Raw genomic sequence first — 21,871 nt, 5'->3', positions numbered from 1 at the left:
TTTGGTGCAAAAACCTAAAGAGCATGCAATTCTAGTACTTTTATAGCTCAAAAGTGGGTGTAATTGACTATTATTTCCAACCTAATAAACTATGTAGCCCAGGGAGGGTCAAAGAAGAAAAACTCAAGCATCAACTGTTCATGAAAAACAGCAATGGGAAGATGCTTACAAATATTCCAGAATTTATCATTGATTTCAAAAATGAAAAATGCTCCATTTCTTGGAATGCAATTGGAACAACTCCCTGTGGACCATGAGCCAGGACCACGCTTCCGAGTCCCAAATGTTGATGACAAGCGAGCGAGGACGATTCATAAATAGGACCACCGGTTTAAAGAGTATCAGACGATCTCGCTTCAACGCCTGGTATGTAAAAAATGAGACCAATTTCATGGCTCTGCTTACCGTAAGCAAAGAATCGGCGCTTGCGGAAGCAGGGATTTCTGTGCTATCCTCAAGCGTATTTTCTGGGTTAGCAGGGAATTTTGGCTTGTGCGCGTGCATACTCCATGTTACCAAACATTCTACACTTACACTGTTAGCGCAGAAATTTGGGGCTTGCATGTTAACGGAGAATGGTGATTGTAAGCGCAGAATCCGGCGGTAAGCAGAGCCATGAAAGTGGTCCCTGCAAACTAGGTGAACGTGTGAAACATCATACACACTCTAGCTGCCTACATACCATCACACACATCACTGCTCGTATGCAATTAAGGTGAATGTGATGCAGTTGGCCATGATGATTATCTGCCGTACACAAAGGAAACCGCGCAATCTTCACAAAATGATTGCACAGCATTAAAGAGAGAAGTAATTACCACCTGCATTGCAGAAATCTTTGAGCCATATCCCAATAGAACACCCTACATTATGGATTATGGAAAGTTTGTATTTATCCCAACTACATGAGTTCAAGTTACAATTGTTTTTCTTTCAACAAGTATGTGAATAATAATAGTAATAATAATAATACCAATAATAATAATAATAATAACCTTACTTATAAGCTTTTTACAAAAGCGATACAAAGCGCTTCAGAAAATCAATAGCAACCAAACAAAAAGATAAATTACATGTTTGAAAAAACAATGATGACAAAACAATGATGACAAAACAATGCAATTAACAATGATTCAATCTTAGGATAGAGGTGGGTTTATAATTGGGATTTGAAGGAACTCAGGGAATTGGTTAAACGAACAGATTGAGGAAGACGATTCCAGCATTTTGGCCCAGTTGCAGCAAAAGCTTTAGATCCTACATTGGTACGTGAGTGTGAGGCATTCAATACAACAGCTGAAGTGGATTTTTGATTAAAAAAAAAGACTGGCGGGTGTGGAGAAGGTTGCAAAGATAAGTGAATTGTTTTCCTGAAGACAAGCAGAGATACTATTCGAAACGTTGAGACCACACCAACTCTTGTCAGAGACAACACTCCTCCCAAAGAGATTAACACATGGTTGTACTCGCAATAGTTCCCTTGATTTTCCGTACCATGCAAAGCTTCAAACACAACTTACAAGTCAATTCTAACTACAAGCAGACTGTTTTTTTTAAAACCTTTGATAGTTTCTTCAACAACTCAATATTGTTTTGAAAACAATTCCTCTTTTCTTTATTTAGGGGTGTGATTTTTGGCGTATATCAGCGCTTTATCGCAGTGTTTAAAAAGAGCATTCACATCTCTATCCTCCAATGTGTGATTGAACTCTCTCCCCCCCCCCCCTTCTCAGCAAAATCTGCCATCACACAGTATTCCATAATGCCAAGCTCACCTGCAAAGATGGATTATTAGTGCGTATGAACCGGAGAAAAACAGCAATTTTATCCGCAGCAGCCACAACTATGGATTTTTTGCACTTTGTGCATGATACCGTTATAATGAGGTTGCTTGGTGGGATGGTGTTCCAATGCCTTGACATTCATACAACTACAACAGAAAAACAAGAAAACACATTCCCGTGGGGGAGGGCATACAAGCTGGCTAACCAAGTTAACATCAATAATGAATCAATCCGAACATTAAACAACAATCGATATATCATCTCGGCTCCTCTGTATGGCACACTACAGTGAAAACCCCAGAGAGAAAACAGGGAAGAGGGAAAGTGTTGAGAGAGCGGAAAGCTTCCGTGTCATAGACTTGATGAGGAGGTAGAATGAGGAGGTACATGTAGAATAAGGAGGTAAAATGGGGAGGTAGAATGAGGAGGTAGTATGAGGAGGTAGTATGAGGAGGTAGAATAAGGATGTAAAATGAGGAGGTAGAATGAGGAGGTAGAATGAGGAGGTAGAATGATGAGGTAGTATGAGGAGGTAGAATAAGGAGGTAAAATGAGGAGGTAGAATGAGGAGGTAGTATGAGGAGGTACATGTAGAATAAGGAGGTAGAATGAGGAGGTAGTATGAGGAGATAGTATGAGGAGGTAGAATAAGGAGGTAAAATGAGGAGGTAGAATGAGGAGGTAGAATAAGGAGGTAGTATGAGGAGGTAGAATGAGGAGGTAGTATGAGGAGGTAGAATAAGGAGGTAGAATGAGGAGGTAGTATGAGGAGGTAGAATAAGGAGGTAGTATGAGGAGGTAGAATAAGGAGGTAGTATGAGGAGGTAGAATGAGGAGGTAGAATGAGGAGGTAGAATGAGGAGGTAGAATAAGGAGGTAGTATGAGGAGGTAGAATGAGGAGGTACATGTAGAATAAGGAGGTAAAATGAGGAGGTAGAAGAAGGAGGTAGTATGAGGAGGTAGAATAAGGAGGTAAAATGAGGAGGTAGAATGAGGAGGTAGAATGATGAGGTAGTATGAGGAGGTAGAATAAGGAGGTAAAATGAGGAGGTAGAATGAGGAGGTAGTATGAGGAGTTACATGTAGAATAAGGAGGTAGAATGAGGAGGTAGTATGAGGAGATAGTATGAGGAGGTAGAATAAGGAGGTAAAATGAGGAGGTAGAATGAGGAGGTAGAATAAGGAGGTAGTATGAGGAGGTAGAATGAGGAGGTAGTATGAGGAGGTAGAATAAGGAGGTAGTATGAGGAGGTACATGTAGAATAAGGAGGTAGTATGAGGAGGTAGAATAAGGAGGTAGTATGAGGAGGTAGAATGAGGAGGTAGAATAAGGAGGTAGTATGAGGAGGTAGAATGAGGAGGTAGTATGAGGAGGTAGAATAAGGAGGTAGAATGAGGAGGTAGTATGAGAAGGTAGAATAAGGAGGTAGTATGAGGAGGTAGAATGAGGAGGTAGTATGAGGAGGTAGAATAAGGAGGTAGTATGAGGAGGTAGAATGAGGAGGTAGAATAAGGAGGTAGAATAAGGAGGTAGTATGAGGAGGTAGAATGAGGAGGTAGAATGAGGAGGTAGAATGAGGAGGTAGAATAAGGAGGTAGTATGAGGAGGTAGAATGAGGAGGTACATGTAGAATAAGGAGGTAAAATGAGGAGGTAGAAGAAGGAGGTAGTATGAGGAGGTAGAATAAGGAGGTAAAATGAGGAGGTAGAATGAGGAGGTAGAATGATGAGGTAGTATGAGGAGGTAGAATAAGGAGGTAAAATGAGGAGGTAGAATGAGGAGGTAGTATGAGGAGTTACATGTAGAATAAGGAGGTAGAATGAGGAGGTAGTATGAGGAGATAGTATGAGGAGGTAGAATAAGGAGGTAAAATGAGGAGGTAGAATGAGGAGGTAGAATAAGGAGGTAGTATGAGGAGGTAGAATGAGGAGGTAGTATGAGGAGGTAGAATAAGGAGGTAGTATGAGGAGGTACATGTAGAATAAGGAGGTAGTATGAGGAGGTAGAATAAGGAGGTAGTATGAGGAGGTAGAATGAGGAGGTAGAATAAGGAGGTAGTATGAGGAGGTAGAATGAGGAGGTAGTATGAGGAGGTAGAATAAGGAGGTAGAATGAGGAGGTAGTATGAGGAGGTAGAATAAGGAGGTAGTATGAGGAGGTAGAATGAGGAGGTAGTATGAGGAGGTAGAATAAGGAGGTAGTATGAGGAGGTAGAATGAGGAGGTAGAATAAGGAGGTAGAATAAGGAGGTAGTATGAGGAGGTAGAATAAGGAGGTAGTATGAGGAGGTAGAATAAGGAGGTAGTATGAGGAGGTAGAATGAGGAGGTAGTATGAGGAGGTAGAATGAGGAGGTAGAATGAGGAGGTAGACTGTGGTATGCACCGAGTACATTGGCCTGCTCTGGATTCTTGCAAGCAGGACCCAACATTATCTGCTTAAAGCCAGTGGACACTATTGGTAAATGTCAAAGACCAGTCTTCTCACTTGCTGTATCTCAACATTTACAAAAAATAACAAACCTGTGAAAATTTGAGCTCGATTGGTCGTCGGAGTTGCGAGATAACTATGAAAGAAAAAACACCCTTGTCACACAAAGTTGTGTGCTTTCAGATGCTTGATTTCGAGACCTCAAATTCGTGGAAAATTACTTCTTTCTCGAAAACTACTCCACTTCAGAGGGAGCCGTTTCTCAAAATGTTTTATTCTACCAACCTCTCCCCATTACTCATTACCAAGTAAGGTCTTATGCTAATAGTTATTTTGAGTAATTACCAATAGTGTCCACTACCTTTAATAGAGTAAACAATATTATTCACAGATTACTTAGAACTTTTTGCCTTTACACTTGACATTACTACTCATTTTCCTGATCATTTTCCCTGCAAAGTCAGTGTTGAAATTTAGGGCTAAAAACCTATAAGAAAGAGTTAAGACTAGTCTTATCTCGAGTTAGGTTAAGTCACTCGTCCTAACTTAGGACTAGCCATAAGTTTGTAATATCCCCTACCTAATTCTTTGTGAAATCGACCCGAGTTGATGAGGTTATTGCTCTGGATTCTTGCAAGCAGGGCCTTATATTATCTCTGTTTAGAGAAGACAATATTTCACAGATTACTTAGGAATTTTTGCCAGTGCACTTAACATTACTACTTATTTTGTCTATCATTTTTTGCTTACAAACAGTGTTGACAGTTATACCTGTGCACTCCTTTAAGCAACTGGACACTGTTGGTAATATTACTCAAAATAATTGTTAGCTTAAATACTTGGTAACAAACAATTTGAGGGCTGTTGATAGTATAACACATAGTGAGAAACTGCTCCCTCTGAAGTAACATAGTTTTTGAGAAAGGGGTATTTTCTTACTTTCTATTTTTTGAACACTAAAAGACTTCAGGCCTAAAGCCCTTTATTAGGCATCTAAAAGCACTCACAATTGTATTTTTTTCTATCATTACTTTAAGACCAATTTTGAGCCGAAATTTTCACAGTTGTTATTTGATGCATATGTTGGGAAACACCTATACAGTAAGAATACTTGTCTTTGACAATGACCAAAGGTGTACAGTGCCTGAGACATTATAAATAATTTCCCTGAATATTTTAGCTTACAGTTATTGTTGAACTTTAGCGCTTACCCTGTAATCATGAAAAGTAGATTTCCAGGGTAAGAAGGGCCATGTAATATTAACGCTCCAGCTGATGGGGTTATTCTCTATGGATGTCGTCGTTGGGATTATACTTAGAGAAAGGCTGAAAGAATTAAGTGCATGTTGTTTGAGAGAAAGAGAATGAGACAGGAGAGAGGGAAACAAGGCTGACTGATGTGTGGGGGAGAGAGGGAAGCGTAGGTTGATAATTTGGGGGGTTTTTTTTTTGAAAAAAATTAAACTGTTTGTTTCAAACAGAAAGTCAGCGAGACTGGGTAGTTGGAAAATTTACGATGATTTCCACTGAGAGTTAGCGGAGGGATGAAAATTAACTGCAAAAGGAAGTATGTATAACATATGGGATTTCTTGTTTTACGGTGAATGTTTTTCAGATGAGAGTCCATGACAATGAGTTATATATATCAAGTGATTTTTTTAAATAGTGAGCGCAGATTCAATATCATTAATTATTATAATTTGTCAAAACAACTGGTCACACAGGACTGTTAAAAATAACGGTCCACTGTGACGCACTGTACAATGTGTATGATTTCTGACAGATGGAGGCTGGGGGCTCGTGGCAACTTTTCTTACTAAAATCTATTTAGGGAACAGTTTCTAATGCGCAATAACAAGATTTTTTTTTTCCCTGATACAAATTGAGCATCTATTAAATTGTAGTGGTACCCGCTGCTAAAGTACAGGATTTGAACTGCCTCTAGCTATCAGGCAATCGATAGTGGTAAGACATCTGCTGTACAATAGCAAAGGTTGTGGGTTCGAATCTCAACTGAGAAGTACGCCTGTGGATTATGTTCACTCGGGAAAGTACTGAGTATCCATTGCTTTACACATTATTTGGTACAGGTAAAACCAAGAAATAATATTTATTTGATTGTGGATGGTACGGCTCAATTCTGAAACAATGACATTTAGAAGAAAACAAATACTGAGAAGGATTTTATTTTCCAAATCGCCCAGTGTCAAGAGAAAAATATTGCAAACATCTAAATGCTACTTTATGATGTATGTATCCACTGCAGTAAAAATAGGGAAAAGTTCTTACAGAAGGGGGAAGGGGATTTCTGTAGCATACATCATGAAACACTATTACAGAACAGCAGCTTTTCAGGGTGTATCAATGGGGGGGGGGGGGAGGGGGTCACTGATGAGTTAGCGCTTGTGTATGTGATTCCATGGTGAGAGCATAGTGCTTAGTGTGGTGTACAATTTTTGAGTCTGCAACGGCAGCTGGAGTTGCATCAAAATCAGGCGGCTGGGGTTTTATGTTTTGTAACCAAATCTATCTCACAGCCTTGAAATCAAGGCTACTTATCTTCTTGTAGGAAGGTCCAACACCCTTTTCTCCACATCTCGTTTAAGGTCACTTCTTCCAAAATGCAATGAAGAGTTAATGACGCACTAATTACTAAAGGTCATTAAACATGCCATTAGTAAAAAGTTCTGATGCATATACCTGAGAGGGTTGCACAGCTAGGCGACCATTGAGATAATGAACATAGGGTAATTAAAGAGATGGTTAGAAGACAATGGCAATCATTTGCCTTCAAATTAATCAGTGGAACATTAAGAAGTGCTCATGCTCTTGGGAACAAGTATTATTTTGGTTTTCCTTTTTTGGGAGTAGGTGTTTTAGATATTTTACATTTGCATGGGATGAAACAGTTTAGACTTAAGATAAACGGTAGACCTACATGTACATGGCTTGTAGGCATGAATGAATTTGGGATCCTAACAATAATTTATTTTTAGTTCCAAATTAACTAGGCCCTTTCTCTAAATCACTTTCATTTGCAGTTTTTTTTTTCATGCAATAGCTTTAAAAGAAAGCTTGTAACATTCTCAAGTTTATAAAAAAAATAGCTATTTAAAATTGTAAATCTTAATTTGGGAGTCAAATCGGCCAAACTCAGACCTATCACCTCTTAATGATAACTGTAGTGCTGTTAAAGCTAAATGGGTGTTTATGCATAGTAACCCCTAACGGCTTCTGTCCCATCAAAATTCTACTGCATGTGTTTGATTGAGTCTGTTGGACTGAGTATACTGCACCATAGTAAACTGATCCTGCTTTATTACAGGGATCTGCCACACCACCTAAAATCCGATGGTTTGGGACAGGGGAGGGGGTTAATTACCATATTTTGCTGAATTTAGAGCATGAGTGAGGAAGGATCATAGTATCTCACAACAGGGAGATGAGGGTTACTCAGCATTAATGCTTTCATGAAAGAGAGACCTACCTGAAAACATTCTTCTCGTTGTGACGTCAGACATCCACTGCGTCCCTCTCTCTGAGGTGTTACCGTTTCCAAGATGTCCAGTCTGTGAAATAAACATGATAAACAACAACAATAAATTTGAGGATCAAGTTGGCTCAGTGGTGTCTTTCTCTGCTTTTTATTTTTTATTTCTGTGGACCCTGGTTCGAATCCCACCCCAGAACAGAGCCTTGTATGTGAGGATTGGGTTTTTTCCCTCATTGGGGTTTTCCTCCCACATCAAAAACCGAACATTACTTTCTGGCATCCCATTCATCCTGCTTTTGGAGCTAATTTTGCTGTCTGGCTGATAGTTATATGGTATTGATTTTGTGCCTTCTGGCAAAGTTTCTTTACAAAGTGCCCAAACATCCCGTCATTCCTTTCAACGCCCTTTCATTTATTATTGCCATCTCAAGCAATGCAAAGTACACAAAGCCTACAACTCAAAAAACACATCCTAACAACAACAAAATTACTCAAATAGATCCAGTCATCAGATTTTTATTATCCAACCCTTTTAATAACTTTCAATAAACATCTTTCCACTTCACAGATCACGGGATTTTAATGACAAACAAACCCACCCTTTGACGACTCCGTCCCCCTCTAAATGGATTGGATTCATCAAATATTTAATATAGCTGAGGGCGCTCACTGTTTTCTCTGGCTAAATGCTCGCCCAAGCAAAAAAGTGCACATGTAACGGATTACCCGCGGCAGAAGAAAATATTACAAGGCTTGCTTTTTATATGCAGTGTGAATCGAAATCCCTGGGGATTGTATAAACAGCTTCAGGCATTGCTCATCGTTTTTTGTCAGTCCTCCCACTAAATTCATTGTATACACCACAATGTCATATGGGTCAGGTAACATTAGCGTGTAAAGACCAACTAAATACCTCAACGACGCTGTTAATTTCAGGATATTAGCTCCGCGAAATCTTGGGATGTTATTACCAAAACCTTGGGTCAATATGTTTGTGCTACAAATAAGCAAAGTGAAATTGTTGGTTCTTGCTGCAGAGTAGATGTAAATAATGCAATCTACACAAGCCTGTATCAGGGTTCTGTCTAGGTTGTTTCAAAACTATGAGGTATTCTGGACCAAAATTTGTTATGTTTGGCGGAAGCACTCTGAATTGAAACTAGGTCTCTCAAATAATTTCTACTTGGTGTTTATACTGGTTTTAAAAGCCCTACTGTACAATCTACTTTGTTCTTTGTGGTTTTCTCTTGATTTAAAAAAAAATAAAAAAATAATCTGCACTTTGTTTCAGGTCTTTAAATTGCATTTGACTGAACAAAAATATATGTCTCTCACAGTTGTCCAAAGTGATTCGATCAAATGGCGATTGCCCCGTAACTAAACTGAGCGTAACTTTCTGAACACCATATTTATTATATATTGAGGCATTGCATGGTGAGGTATCAATGTATATTTGGTTTGCGGTAACACCATGTGTGTATCTACTTGCCAGGTAGAGTTGTTCTTAGGGAACTGTCTTGCTTTATTCTACTGCCGTGGAGTAGATAATTTATTGTTATTATGTACAATTTGTGTTGTGTAGTTTGATGACAAAGGATCAGAGTACATCATCTGTATATAAAGAAAGTATTACGTTCTAAGAAAGGCCTGTCACAAGGACATTATAAATGCAGCTTTATTATTCACCCGAGAATTTGATCATAAAGGCTATAAAATATACAATTATTAGCTGTGGTCATTGAGCCAAGTCAAATTGATACTGAAACCAATACTTCCTCCCAAGGGAGTTGAACCCTAGACCCGCTATAGCCAGAATGATCATCACTCCATGGTCAAAGTCATTTATTTATTATCCATAAAATGCAAAGTGTTGTGTGGAAAGCTCAGTGGGAACAAAATCTAGTGTTTTACATTAAAAAAATTATCCAGTCAGTTTCCCTTGTGGAATATTACTTGATATCTGAAATAAAAAGTTGCATCCACTTAAGGTTATCCCCTGGCTTTCACTTCCCAGGTTGTAGCATCAACTTCCAAGGGTGTGTATGGCAGTTAATTAGCAGCTTCTGCCTGGCTACCCTAAAACAAAGATATTGACAAAATAGGGAGACCACTAACATAGGGCTAGATAGCTCAGTTGGTAGAGCACCGGCACGTTACTCTGGAGGTCGCTGGTTCAATTCTTCCAAAAATCATTTAAAATTTAGCCAGTTAGTTTCCCCTGTGGTTTGTTATTTGATATTACAAAAAAGATAGTACAGTATGTGATGGAGGTGTAAGAAAATTCTGAGTCATCAAGTTATACAACATTATAGACAGTGGACACTGTTGGTAATTGTCAAAGACCAGTTCTCTCACTTTGTGTGTCTAAACATAATATGCATAAAATAACAAACCTGTGAAAATTTGAGCTCAATTGGTCGTCGAAGTTGCGAGATTTGAATGAAATAAAAAACACCCTTATTCATTCTAAACTTGAGGTCTCAAAATCAAATTCGTGGAAAATTACTTCTTTCTCGAAAACTATGGCACTTCAGAGGGAGCTGTTTCTCACAATGTTTTATACTATCAATCTCTCCCCATTACTCGTATTCAAGAAAGGTTTTATGACGATAATTTTTTTGAGTAATTACCAATAGTGTCCACAGCCTTTAAAGCATTTATTACAAAAAGATATAAATCAAATTTATAGACACAAGCGTAAAGTACAGTGGGTGGATTTACTACATGTAGGCTTGAATTGAAAAGACTGCTGAATGTGGGGACAAATAACATTCGCAGACTTCTTGGACCTTGACATCATCAGCTTATCAAACTTATGTACTGTCGAATACATGAACCATGTCTGATCAAGGGAGATTCAGGGGCCAATTTCATAGCGCTGCTTAAGCACGAAAAGAGCTTGCTTATTTTACACATGTTACTGGCAAAAATGTCATGCCATACATATTGCTAGTGACTGGTATTTAGCTGTTGTTTACTTACCATAACAATTTGGTTGAGTCTTGGCCATTACTCTGATTTTAGTAAGCAAGGATGTTTCTGCTTAAGCAATTTTTTTTTGCTTAAGCAGCTCTATGAAATTGGGCCCAGGTCTTGGTCTGTGATCTTAGAGGTCAAGGAGACATTTCAATAAAAAAAAAAAAAAAATGTTTTTTCTTAGAAGGCAGGTTGTTAGAGACCATGGTATCCTCACTTGGTGAATCCCAACATATACATAAAATAACAAACATGTCAATATTTTAGCTCAATTGCTCATCAAAGTTGGAAGAATTCATAATGAAAGAAAAACACCCTTTGTTGCATTGAGTTGTGATGCCTGAGAAAGGCTCCATGCCCGAAGCCTTTTCTAAGATTCAATTGTTTGGGTGAAAAGTTACCTCTTTCTCTACTTCAACACCTTTAAAGGGGATACAAGGTGAGGGGTGCATATTGCTGCCACAAACAAAGAGGTACTCTTTACGACAAGTGGATGCTGGTCCAAGTGAAGATTTCAAAGATGAATTTCAAAAGTAGAGACTCTATATTTGATAAAATGAAGTTGTTCACAAACAGTGGGGCAAACCCCCTTCTCTTTACGACAAGTGGATGCTGGTCCAAGTGAAGATTTCAAAGATGAATTTCAAAAGTAGAGACGCTATATTTGATAAAATGAAGTTGTTCACAAACAGTGGGGCAAACCCCTTTCTCTTTACGACAAGTGTATACTGGTCCAAGTAAAGATTTCAAATATGAATTTCAAAAGTAGAGACTCTATATTTGATAAAATGAAGTTGTTCACAAACAGTGGGGCAAACCCCTTCTCTTTACGACAAGTGGATACTGGTCCAAGTGAAGATTTCAAAGATGAATTTCAAAAGTAGAGACTCTATATTTGATAAAATGAAGTTGTTTGACAGTCAGTTTCAATAAGACCAAATGGAGATACAACGCTCAAGTAGTGAAAATATTCCAGTGAAACTATACACAGTGAAAGTTGAGATTGAAAGTTAAAAACTTCAGGTAATTCCAGATCCTACATGTATCTTCAAAACTTCAATATATTTACACTTGGTCCTGACATAAAAAGCCAGCAGTTTAATCAAAACTACCACAATTCCTCACCTGCTGAAACTAAACCAGATACCCGATGCCGTCCTTTAAAAACTGTCTCCAATAAAGTTCCTTCACCACCAGTCTCAAATAAACAGTTTAAGCCTACCTTCCTTTAACCATAGAGCAAGTTGCTACAGCATACCTGAAGGAAACCCTTCAAAAGGGAAGGGAAGGCCAGGTTCTTTTGTTGGACAACGGAGGGCTAGTCAGTTACTCTACTCTACACTTACTACCACTACTCATTAGTTCAATACACTCCTACAAGGCTCAAAGACTTGGCTGGGACAATTAAAGTCAGCTTAAAATCAAAAGCCTCACAAGTGCCCCATGACCACTATCTTCCGTTGGGTGGACAATAGAATTAATCACATCAATGATCTATCTCAATTAAAGGTGTAATTAAAATCCGTCCAAGGATTAAAATTCCACTACACTGAGCTCCTTGATGAATAATTTAACTCTGGTAATTACACAAAGGGCATCAATGTTGTTAATTACAGCTGTCAACAAATGTTTATTAGATTGTCACTAATGCCCCTTAACCCAAAACCTATTTGATGGTGACATAAAGCAAACAAAAAACAAACTTGTGTGAAGGAAAACAGTTACTTTGTGAAAGTTTTTAAACAGACATTCAATTCCTTTGTAGATTACATTGTGTCTTGGATCTTGCATTTTCTGCTGTATGATGCATGGATTTTTGAAGTCATTTGAGGCCCCAAAATAACCACCAACACCCACATCAATTGCAGTGGTGCCCTGTGCTTTTGCTGTGGTGCCCTTTACAAAGTTCCAAATGCCCCTTACCACAGGAAAATTGCTGTGCCCCTTCAAGATCACAATTCAAGGCCTAATATTAATGTATTTTTTGAAAAAGACCATGAGTAATTACCCATACAGGACAAAAGCTTTTCAGCAAATTTAATTAAAACTAAGTTCAGAACAGGCTCTTGCATAGCAACCTCCCGATCATCAAAGACTGCTCTCCTTGTGTCATATAAACGACCCTATTAAGCTCAGGTATATTACGTAACTGTGAAAGAGCTTGCCATTATCCATGTAACCTAGCAACACTAGAGGTAGTCTGAAGAATTTCAAATTGTGTATTCACTTGTGGCCAAGCAAGTCAATATACCAGACATTATTCAAATCTTACTGGCAAACAGCTTATTTAAAGGTTCATCCCCTGTAAAACCATAAAGTGGTCGGCAGTAATTAAGAAGTTTTAGTTTGATCACCATCTGATTTCAAATGAATTTGGAAATGTTAGAAGACAAAAAGAAAAAAAAGGGAAGAAAAAAAAATTGTTGTATGCCCGGAAAAATGATGGAACAAAAAGTTAGAGGAGAAAGAGCATATGCAACTAAAGGGCAAAATTGTGTTTCAGGAAAAAACTCGACAGGAAAGTTTGATTGGTTTTTTGCAATTTACAAGTACTTATAGGACAGTAAAATTCTGCGATGGAATGAGAAACATGTCTTTCGGGTAATTGTAACAGAACGAATGAAACATTTATAATCAATTGTTTTCTCAGGAACCATTGTATTTCATACAGCCTTTTGTTACTGGAAAAAAACTCATGTGCCTGGAAAAAGGGCGTGGAGTCTCACGCACGTCTTCCAAAAACATGATTTGTTGATGTTTAACTGTTGTGTTTATTGCTGAATAAAACATCAAGTAAGCTCAGACCTACACTGTACACCAATAGTGTCGCCATAAAACAAACTGCTTATCTATATTCATCTATTACTTGCAAGACATTCCGGCGTCGTCTAACCAAAAAAAAAAAACTTTTACATAGAAACACAGACCCATTTGTTAACATTAAGTCTTCACAGGCTACAAGTTCTGATGAAGAAAAATCACCACAGATGAGAATATATTCAGAGTGAAATATGCGTTGCTGATCATAAAACATGCGCACAATTATTTCAGCGAGAACATCCAGGCACCCCCCTAAAACCAATTATTTTGTTCATGAAATCAAACACTTTTTTAAAACACTGTCAACAACACATGCGTTGGATTTGTCGGTTTAGGCGTAGAATCTTGTTTTAAAACATCACAACTGTGTCACCGTGGTCATTTATCACGGACATGAATTGCATAAACATACCCGCTATTCCTAGAAGATAAATGACTCTCGGGGAAGGAAAGCGGGCAATAAACGATTCTCTGATCTTAAATTAGGAAGCAGACAACATCTTTGGAAGCTCCGCCAGTTTTTGTCAGCTTATCAAACGCTGCATCATACAACCTCCGTAGATTTGAAGGTCTCATTACAGCAGAGTGGTGGCTCGTTAGTAAAGGGGTGGCATACTAGAGTAAAGGCCAAATACCTGTGTAGAGACATGGGGAGGACTACACCTTTGGGTCCAAGAAATATTTGATTTTGTCGACTCTGACTTCTGACTATTAATTGACGTCTTCTGTCATGCCCAATGAAGAGAGAATCTAACTGAATTGATGTGAAGTCAAGTGTGGGTGGAAGAGACTGCAGATACATCAATTCTGTTTTATTCAAAAATCATTAGTTAAGTGTTCGACCCCTTTGGTCCGCTGGCCAAGTAGCAGTTAACACCACAAAGGAGTAGTAAAAAGACTCACCTGGGCCCTGCTTACCAAAATGGTAAAAAGGTCCAAGCAACTCTCAAAGTGGTCCTACAGTTAATACACCAGGCATATATTTAAATGGAGGCCAAGGAACCGCCCCATTGCCCTGGTCTCGGCCTCTGCAAAATGAAAATAGCCTTGCCCTCTCAAAGATGAAAATACAGACCTGACACACAAAAGGACCGACAACAACTTTCTTGAAGTGGTCCTGTGAAGTCCCCCATCTGTAAATCAGTGGTGACACAGATTGTTCCAGCGGTTTCAAATTTAAACTTCATACAAATCACAATGGCAAAAAGAAACCTTTAGACAAATTGGATATTGTAGCATTCTATGTATGGCCTCATACAACTATTTAGGGAAAACCCCCGCATTAGGCTTTAAAAAGTGAACTCTTCTATCCCTCACCAATGATTCTGATTGTTTCCAGACATGTTATTGAAACTTTTCATCAATAGAGAGAAAGTTTGATAAAACGGAAAATCTTTAGCCCGGTTCATACTTCATGCGAATGCGAAGCGAATTTGACGTCACAACCCTCCTTTTGCAGCGATATTCGCAAGTGAGTTGAGCAAAATTGAACTGCTGCGAATTATTCGTTTAACAAGGCTTAACAAGGACAAAACGAACCTCCACCCCTCCATCTAAGTAAACAAACGTTGTGATCTTGATATGTTCTGGATTAAAGGGGGCAACAAGGGGACAACAACGACTTCTGGACATAAATCTTCCCATACTAAAGCTTTAATCCATGGAGGCACTATCACTGTGCAGAGACACAAGTCATAAATACTAATTGAAAAAGGGGGGAGCGTTCAATTCCATTTATTCCCCGGTGTCTGTAACTCAAAGCCTTTGCGCGATTATTTCTCTCCTACGCTGACAAAATCTTATACGATGTTGGTTAACAAATGTCACTCTGCAAATATGTGATTCATTCGCGACCTGGATAAAGAAGAAGAAGGAGGTCTGATCATAGAAAGACCTTTGTATTGGTTTTAAAGGGTCTGGGTACTTTTTTTTAGGACACTAAACAATGTCCACAGCTTTACATTAAACTTACACGGTTTAAAGATAATGATAGTAACAAGAGCTCACTTAAAATATTACGGTCTGAGGTGCGGTAGTTTTTTAGAAATGGGTAAAACAAAATAGAAAATAATTTTCGTCTCAGGAGACAAACATTATTTTAGCATCAGATTTACTAGTATACTGCAGAACTGCAGTACTGGTATTTATGCAACTCTCCTGAAAACATCACTCTGTTATTTTCACTTAATTTTCTCAAAAAGTTGACAACTAACAAAGCTGAAACTTCTACAGGTAAAATCTTCATTCACAGTGAGTAGGGATTCATGTCATGGCGAAAAACCTTGATCTGCAAAAGATATCAAAACCCTTTTAAAGGAAGGTCAGTTGTAGAGGTTGGGACTCCGGTATGGGGAAAGTACTCCAAACATTACAAAAAGCTCATCTGGAAAACCCAATACTCTGTCCACAGTGGTTGGTAGTATGCTGAAGTGGCCGGTAAGCACGGACGTTTTGTGCTCGAGTCAATATTGCTCCGGGGATGGATACATTTTCCTCATGAGGAGCAAACACAAAGAGAAAAGGAAAAACACAGTAGTATTTCTCTCTTTGTTTAGATTGTGGAGTTTGGAGGAAGGAAGGGAAATTTATGCAGAAGGACTTTCGTTTGGTTTTTATTAAGGAGGGGTGGGGTTGTGAAGGAGAAGGAGCTATTGACCATGTAACCTTTATATAGAAAAAGAGTGATCTTGTACGATCCATGGCATTTCCAGGCAGGCAAAATTACTACACTAATCATGTGGGAAATTTAACATTTTGTATTACAATATACATTCAAGAGTATAACAAAATTTAACCAATATAGAAAGGTTAGTGGTAACACCATGTAATGACTATCTCTAATGATTTGGGGTGGTTCTGAAAAGAATCGTTGGTTTCAGTTCGACGTTTCCATCAGTATGCTCTGATCGTCTTCTGGAGAAAGCTGAAAATTTAACCAGTTACACATTATAGATATCTTTTTAAAATATTAAAAAGTCATCTTGGGGCAGAATATTGTTCTTTGCATGTTTCATTGCATGCCATACAAAAGATCGTAGAACCTTTCTTCCTTGCACTCGACACATCTGATGCATTATGCATCAACGAGTACCCAAGTAGCTTTTCACTACCGAATCAAAGTTAATATTTGCAATATTGCCTCCATAAGATTGAAGTGAACTTTAGCAAAACAAACTGTAGTTGCCTACAAAGGCAGAGTGGTTATGTACTACACAGATGTTTGTACTCTTTTTATGGTATCCGAAAGCACAGAATCATTACAAAGTCAGATAAACATTTCAGGAATAGCAACAGAACAAAACTATATTAATTGGTTAAATTCTATAAAATTTTACAGTACCATAGACAACGCTGATCTTAATTTGTAGCAAGTTTTTAAAATGGATTTTAAATGTTTATAAATTCACTAACAATAAGGACAAATAGTCAAATGAAAAGGAGCAGGAATTCTTAAAGAATGACTTGCAGTTTGATCAAATATCACTTTTAAGAAATATCATCCATAGTTTTATTGCTTTTTAACGTTATCTTATCTCTATCCAAGCAATGAGAATCTTCGTATCAAAAGTCTAGACCACAAAGCAAAATAAAATCTACAGGAAGAACGATGTGTGATGGAGTATAACGTCACGTCGCTCGCCAGTGGCAATCTAGAATTCACACTGTCTTATCTCATTTCAGCGCTTTCAAACAAACTGTATTATTAGTTTAATAATTTCATCACAGAAATCAGTACAAAAACGCTTTGATTTTATTATCAAAAGCTCCGGGGGGAAGAGAGCCTAGTGGTCAAATTAAATACGTGAGTCATCTCCTTTTTTCTTCATCAGTTTTTGTCATGTGTGTGATTTTTTTATGATTTTTTTATAAAGATGAAATTATTACATGGGATTCTTTATCATACCCAATATCTCCAGGTATGGGGCAATATTCAATTATTGCCATTTTCAATTTTTTATTTCTTACTTTTAAGAGCCTATTAATACCTCAGAGACAACGTGGCCACAAGCGGCTTATACCAAGATACCCATTGCGGCCAGCAGCAAACAGCTGTAAGATTTGACCTACTTTCATTTTCACAAAGGGGTCAAAGCAAAGGTCAAGTTCAGATAATGAAACTTTCCTATGTTTCCTGTTAACAATGCACCCCAATGCTAAAATCAGAATTGATTTTCTATGTCATAATATTTTCTTTGACATTTTTTACTTTAAAAAGAAAAAATTGATTTAATAAATGAACATTATTAGCGATGTCTGGGCTTTTTGCAATTATTATACAAAATAATAAATAATAATAAATAAAATTTTATAAAACGCTGGTATCTATAAAAAAAACTGTGCACTAAGCAATTTAGAGAAATAAATAACCTCTAAAGGGTAAAGTGAACAATCCACTGCAAACATTTCAGAGAAGTCAATGTAGTTCACTCCCCAACATGAAGTACAGCTACATTTGACATTATGTTCAACCTGGGAAGGGGAGCCCTTCTACCCGCAGTACAATACATTTCACAGTAATTGACCGGCCACCTTAAAGGATTCAAGTTTGATTGAGCGGCACGACAACTATAATCATAGAGGGAGGGATGAGATTATTTCATAAAATCACATGAAAAGATTGCAAAGCAGATAATTGCCCATTAGAATGAGACACGGATAAAGAATTTTACGCTTAGCCTTGCATGAAGAAAGAAAGTTCGTGAATAAAGTAAAGAGTAAAGCAACCCCCGTTACTCCTCCGAAAAGACTAGTAATGCCAGAGGGCTTGGTGTTGAAGTACATCATGAGGATTGTTTGACGAATTACCGTTTCATTGGCTAAGGAACAATATTCAAATTTACCAGACGGATTAAACCCCTGGGGCTTATTGGTTACCTGTTATTCATGACAGTCTTGATTGGCTGGCGGGCAATATGTAAATGTGATTTGAGCGGGGAACTTGCTTTCCCTTATGTTTGATTTCCTTTGGACAGGAAGCCTGGTGGAATTTTTTTATTTTTTTTTTATTATTATTGGGGATGACTGGGCAATATATAAATAAGCCTTCAAGAAATATATATTCAAATACCCTTGTCTGGAACTGACAAGATTTGTATTATTATTGAATTTTGTTTTCTCTTTTAACCTTTGTCTTGCGACTTTGAATGTGTTTTCAGAATGTAGTAAATGGAGAAGGGACTTTAGTGCCTTTAGATGAACAATTTAACTAATAGCATTGATTTTAAGTCAGTTGTTGGTACTTTCTACAAGGCATATTTGCATAATTTATTCAAAAGGTTTCATCTCCCTATTGGCTCGTTGCCCCAAACCCCAACTATCACTTTTTGTGGGAATGTCATAATTTATTCATGACCAGACATCTCCCAATTGGCCAATTGTAATTCCCCTTGCAATGAGGTTATAATTTATTCATACATTGGGATCTCCCTATTGGCCAGCTAGTAATAAAATGCTCAAAATAAACATGGACTGTTATTGGCGGCTTTAGTCCACTCAACTGGATGTTATTATGATGACACAGGATTGTGTTTCTCCCGGATTGCAAAGGGGTAAATTATATTTAAATGAGCCTCCAGGCGTCCTTTTATACCCGCCCCCTCGGGACCGGTCCATTAAAGAAAGGGTCATTATTTAATCATGAAGTGATTCCAGAAACTCTCGCGCCATACCATGCTTGAGTAACGCGCAGTTATAGCCAAACTTTATCATCGGTGACGCAATTCAGTTTGCTGGGAGGGAGGAGCGTTGGGTTGAGGGGGGGGGGGGGGGATACATCAAATCCAAGGCTGAGGTTCATTAGAGGACAATGTGAGAGTATTTATTGAAGTGATTGCTTGAGTAACGGGCAGTTATAGCCAAACTTTATCATCGGTGGCGCAATTCAGTTTGTTGGGAGGGAGGAGCGTTGGGTTTTTTTTTTGGGGGGGGGGATACAGCAAGCTCAAGGCTAGAGTTTATTAGAGGGCAATGTGAGAGTATTTACCTTAACTAATTGCTCAATCAGACGTACATGTAGATCGTACTCAAATTGTAATAGAATCACTTCTTAGTGACAGCTCTACATGAAATTATTGATGTAATTGAGTGTTGCAATTCTCACAATTCTCACAAATAACTATGTAACAATAATCTTGGTTGAGTTGATAACGAAGAACTCATTACCATCACATCTTTGCCATGCAACTACTGTTGGACAATTCAAGCAACTGCTCATATATACTGAAATACTTGACTGTTTTTATCTGACTACACACTGGAACATCTTGAGTTTGGACTTTTTGTCGCATCTTCTGTAGGCGTCTTGTGACCTTAGCAAACAGGCGCCTGATATAAATGCTGAGATGTTACTTATTGACAATGTGCACTTACAACAGAGCTAAAGCAAATCTGAATAAGTTTTTGGCAAGCTCTGCAGTGAAAGATGAAATACTTTGAAACTTGTGATTACATTTTTGTCAAGAATTTAACGTTGTTTCCACATAAAAACAGATTTTACAAGCTTTGATATTTTGTTTTACATCATTTTTTTGTCAGGCTGTTTAGGTAAAATACTCCCCATCCTTCAACGTAAGTCAATCATGGTGCCATTTTAACACAGATTAAAAAAAATATAAAAAAAACGATTTTACAAGCTTTGTTAATTTGTTGGACATAAAAGATCCTGTTTAGCTAACATACTCCCCCATCCTTCAATGTAAGTCAATCACAGCGCCATTTTAACAAAAGGTCATTAACTTTATTGTAGTCACAGAGATGAAATTCATATTTTAAATTAACTAATGATCACAAGCATATGTTTTCTTTTTAACAAAGCGTATGATTCACAACACTCTTCAGTATGAAATTGAGGTTGAAATTATGCAAACCAGCGTGTATACACAGCTTTGTATAATAAACAAGAACTATGCGTGTACATGTATACCTGCGAAACGTGTTCGAACATAAGATTAAATAAACCTATTACAAAAAAGATATAACTACGTGTTTGTGAACTGGGCCGCTCTGATGGGGCGTTTTGCGGTGCATTTGACTTCAGGCTATGAAACCAACCTGGCTTATTGTGCATGTATCACAGGTTAGCCCAGTAACAAAAATCAAGCAGTATTAATAACACTCGGGCTGCATGGTGGTTTTATCTTACGGTATAGATCCTTATAATGTGCCATAGTGTGGGAGTGAAACGATGGCTTTGATGGCAGGGCAACTATCGTAGGATATCACTACACACAGCAGCTAATTCAGCCAATGATCATGAACGTTATACTGTACTTGGCTATCACAGGAGCTTCATTTACAGAGTTAAAGGCAAAATAATATTGGAAATTATCAAACAAAATATCAGTTACATTCTCAATGTCAGCTCATTGATTGTTAAGCTCAAACTTGTACCAACCCTCCTGGGAATTTTTTTTCAACAGAGAAAACAGCATTAAATGATCACCAAAATTTATCCTACTTGAAGGACGAAGCAAAGTCAGGGTTATCCACAGATTTTGAAGTGGCAGGTTGGAAAATTAAAGTAGCCGGTTTGCCAAAGGACTAAAGTAGTGTGAGTGGAATCTCTTCATTGGCGTGGTTTCCAAGGCCCGCCCAAGGGCCCCACCCAAGGGCCCCTCCCAAGGTCCCCTCCCAAGGGCCCCTCCCAAGGTCCCCTCCCAAGGGCCCCGCCCGAGGGCCCCGACCAAGGGCTCCGCTCATGGACCACCAAATTTCTGGCTTAGTATCAACAGTATCCCTTATATTCATCTGTTCAAATTGCAACAAAACATTAAAAAACTGTTGATCTTTATTCAGAAAACCCTATTAGTACAAATATTTATATTAAGCACACAATTTCATGCATGATTGCACAATCATAAAGAAATGTTCACGAATGCAGTTCTCTTTCTCTAACACATCACTGCATACAGTCACATTATACAACCCATTTATAGAACTGCATTTATCATATATGCTAGACAGAGGAGACAGGTTGGGTATTACTCATGCCATAGCACCATTGTACATCAGACCCCCCTTCTCAAACACTCCTCCCCTCCGCGGCAGTACAGTTAATTACGATCCTATAAGCTAAAGTAGTAGTCCAGTCGATTTTCTATACCATCCGCCCTGGTAATAGTTAAAAAAGCAGGACAGTTCTTTTCAGAACTGAGAAGTCTCCCGAACCTCCGATCATCTACTCCGCGGCAGTAGAATAAAGCAAGACAGTTCTCTAAGAACATTTCTACCTGGCAAGAGATACACACATAGACTGTTATCTTGCTACTGCTCAGCACAAAAACTGTTATGTGAAATTGTCTGCTAAAGCAGCTCGATGAAATTGGGCCATGAAAACAGAAGTCCAGTGCGCTAGACCCGCTTGGCCAC

At 38.2% G+C, this 21,871-nt stretch overlaps 1 long non-coding RNA gene across 1 annotated transcript in view; it reads right to left on the bottom strand.

Annotated features, from left to right (window-relative positions):
* Positions 1 to 7,706: 7,706 nt before the first annotated feature.
* The window catches only part of LOC117288554, a 31,163-nt gene continuing 16,998 nt past the window's right edge, over positions 7,707 to 21,871 (bottom strand). The window contains exon 3 of the long non-coding RNA XR_004518887.1: positions 7,707 to 7,784. This is a non-coding gene — a long non-coding RNA (uncharacterized LOC117288554). The remainder of the gene's footprint in view (positions 7,785 to 21,871) is intronic.

The sequence above is a fragment of the Asterias rubens genome, chromosome 3 (assembly GCF_902459465.1).
Source record: "Asterias rubens chromosome 3, eAstRub1.3, whole genome shotgun sequence".
Lineage (NCBI taxonomy): Eukaryota > Metazoa > Echinodermata > Asteroidea > Forcipulatida > Asteriidae > Asterias > Asterias rubens.
The sequence above is the reverse complement of the archived record's forward strand: the minus strand, read 5'-3'. Positions and strand labels throughout refer to the sequence as shown.